The following is a 3,474-nucleotide window of genomic DNA, read 5'->3' on the forward strand; positions in this document are numbered from 1 at the left end:
GGTTATTGCATATAGCTGAACAAGGAATTGAGGTTATTACAGATAAATAAGGAGCCAGAGTCTCTGGTATACTGCTGGACCAAGGAGGCAGGCTTAGTTAATCTCAGTTGGAGAGGTCTCTACAGGGGAGCAGTCTTCAGACTGCAAATATCCAGAGGAAGAAAACTCCATGGACATTTCCTACATGCACTATCAACATTCATACTCAGTCCAGGAAGACTCTACCATTTTCCTGGGGAAATGAGCCTAGCCTGGGGAAGGCTTTGCCTTTTCCCTGTAAGTATGAGGCTCTTGAGATCCTTGGCATGGTCATTCCCATGTCACCAGCACACATTCACATAGGACCTCACTGCATCAGGATTTTCTCTGATCCCACCAACAGACCAAAGACATAATTCCATCCAACTGAAGCTTGGTGAACCAGTGACTTTATTGGGGTTACTTACAAGAGCACAGGTAGCTTCAGCACCTTCACTACCAAAAAAACCACACACACTAGGATGTAGATCCCTGCACAATGTGCAGGCAGCTAAACCACTGAAGAGCTGCCTATCACTTACCAGTTGTTTCTTGTATAAGAAAGGGGAAGAGCCTAACAAGTCTGATAAGTTTCCTGAGCCTCTGGTTCTTATAAGTTGCTTGGGTGTTTTAGGAGCTTCCCCCATTCCATGAAAGAATATTTCAATCACCAGAAAACATCTACATGGCTTACATATAAGGCAAAGTGACAGCTATTAGAGCACTAACGACAGACCAAGGAATGAGTTTGTTTGAGTTACTGACAGGAGCAGTGATGAACATTTATTTGCTTAAAAGAGCATAGACAGTTGTGACACCAAAAAGCCAACCCCAGCATAGCTCTGCAACAACTGACAAAAGCTGTATCTTTGGAGTTCCTTGAACAATTTCCAGGAAGCTCCATGGAAAAGAGCCATCTTTGTCAGCAATTGCTACTGCTAATACAACCTTAGGTAAAGGCCTTGTGAATCTTGCAGCTTTCTGAGCTTTGTAGGTTTCCTGAAATTCCTGAAACTTGTAAATTGTGTGTGTTGCCTGAGGCTTATAAATTGCACACATTTCCTGAACATTGTAAGTTGTATGAGCTTTCCCCCTCCCTATAGGAAGGACCGTTTCCACTCAGAGGAAATAGCTACACAATGTTGTTTAATTTGACAAGAAGACAAATCTAAAACCAGATCAACAAAAGAAAACACCCACAGACACACAGACCTGACAGAGACCAGGTAGTTGCCTGGTGTGGTAGTAATCAAACCTGCCTCATGAGAGAAGAACACAGGAGATTTTCTAAGAAGGGAATCACTAAAGTTGAGTGAAGATTTATGTCATGGTAAGCAAACGCATTGATGTGTTACAAAATTATGGCACCATGACGGCTGCTAACCATTGTTGGTGTGAAAGAAGCTTGTGTGAGAAAAGACTGGAAAGGGTCGCTAGAGGGCAGTTTGAGCTACTTATACCATGTTTTGTTTTTCATCTTTTAGGAACTTTACTTTCCTTCAACCTTTTTTTCCTTTGCTTAGATGTCTGCAGAGGGGCTCAGGACCACTCAGTGGTAGCTCCAACCCACTCGGTGGCCTGCACTGTGAGAGCTGTTGACCAATCTTCAGTGGCTGGCTGCACACTCCAGTCTTCTGTGGGGAACTTCTGGATGGGCACAAGAGGGTACCTGTACACCCTCAGACCAGGTGGCCACCTCAGGCTGAGCAAAGGTGAACTCAGGAGCTGGTGCAGTCCATTTGTCCTGAAATGCCTCTTTGGTCACAGCCTTCTCAACAGCAGCCTTCTCCTCCTTCTCAATCTCCTCTGGGACTCTGTAGAAGTAAAGATCAGGAATAACCTCCCATAGATGCTCACGGGAGATAGTACCTCACATGTGCAGTACGTCCTAGGCCAGCATCCACCACATCAAACCCATTGAGTGAGCTCCCTTGTTACATGGGATGGCAATACCCGAATAGCCCAGGGGAGAATCTGTGTTACACAGAGCAATGGTGGGCAGGTTGATTTAAGAGGCCTTTCTAAGGAGTTGGTAGTCAGCCTTGGGATCAGTCAACACTAGAAGCCATGGCTTCTGAAAGACTGCTTGGATCTGGTTAGTGAAGGTCCCAGGTATAAAGTAGCCAGCAATTGAAGTGGCTCCGGTTCACTTCAGTGAACTTCAGTATAGCCGCCTGGCCAATCTTCCTGAAGGATATGACACTGCAAGCTCCAGCCTTTCCCAGGTCCTCTTCAGATTTATGACGTAGATATGGTCACTTTTCCTTTTGTAGATGTACTGCTCCATCTGAAAGTCAAGGTTGGTGCCACCTACGTGGGTTCCTTCAGCAAGGAATTTGAGGACATCCTCCTCCTTCATCTGCAGGGCGTCAAGGGCTCAGGACATTGTGTAAATTTCCCTTTAAGTTATGATAGGAACCAAGAACAACCTATATGGACCGATCCCTGAGCAGCATGGGAAGATGCTCATACCATGTTTGAAAGGATTGGTATCAGCTCAGGATCCCCAGCACCAAGTTCTCGGCACAAAGGAGATTTATTTGTCCCAGAGAGACAGAGGGCAGGGAATAAGGCAGGAGATAAAGGATGAGGGAGAAAAGGAAGCAAACAAGGGGGAGATATTTGTCCCTGGGGGTGGGAGCCCAAAGGACTGCCTCTGGATAGAGAGGAGACAGACATGGCCCATAGGAAAATGGCAGTTTATAAAGGCAAAGGGGGAAACCCCATGTTTGGACGAGGTGTTTTCATTCTAATTGGGCATGTTGATGAGGTGAGCCAAAGGGGGCTTTTGAATACTAGACTTTAGCACTTTGATAGCTAGACCTTGGTATTCAGCCTCCGGGGGACAAAGTAGCCAAATGAGGGAATGGACATTTAGGGCTAGCTTTTGGGATATAATCTAACTTTGAGCAAGGAAGGGCTAATGGAAGACCAGGGCAAGGCCTGCTAGAGCCATGTTTTCCATGTTCGAGTTGGCTAGAATCCCCTCAGTGTTCCTCTACCCAACAAAGCTGTAAGCCTGTCATCCAGAAGGAAACTGTGTGACGTATTTCAGGAAATACACACATAGAGAAGGTATCACAGAGACAGACACACCTTCAGACATGGGGTCAGGAGAAGACGTCGGTCTTTGTATGTGTTTTACTCACTTATAAGGAGAAAAGATGAAGATATGATGCAAGTACCAGAAGACAGTCACAAGGATTTACAAGGGGGTAACATTCACTATCACAGCCACTCAGATCCTATCATTGCTGTCTGTAAAGAAATCCTAGGAGTGGCTATGGTCACATGGAGATAGTCAATGCTGCTCCATTTGATAAACTTTAGGAACAAACTTGGTCCATCAAGCTCTATGATACTACATAAGCTTTATTTCCTACACAGGTGATACAGTGGCAGGGTGGGAGAGATGTTCAGGCAGTAAAAGGGTTGCTCTGTAATCACAGGGGCCAG

General features: G+C 45.5%; 1 pseudogene; it reads right to left on the reverse strand.

Moving 5' to 3' along the window:
• Positions 1–1,557: 1,557 nt before the first annotated feature.
• Gm2404 lies at positions 1,558–2,404 on the reverse strand (annotated as a pseudogene).
• Positions 2,405–3,474: the final 1,070 nt, after the last annotated feature.

This window comes from Mus musculus, chromosome 5 (genome assembly GCF_000001635.26).
Source record: "Mus musculus strain C57BL/6J chromosome 5, GRCm38.p6 C57BL/6J".
Lineage (NCBI taxonomy): Eukaryota > Metazoa > Chordata > Mammalia > Rodentia > Muridae > Mus > Mus musculus.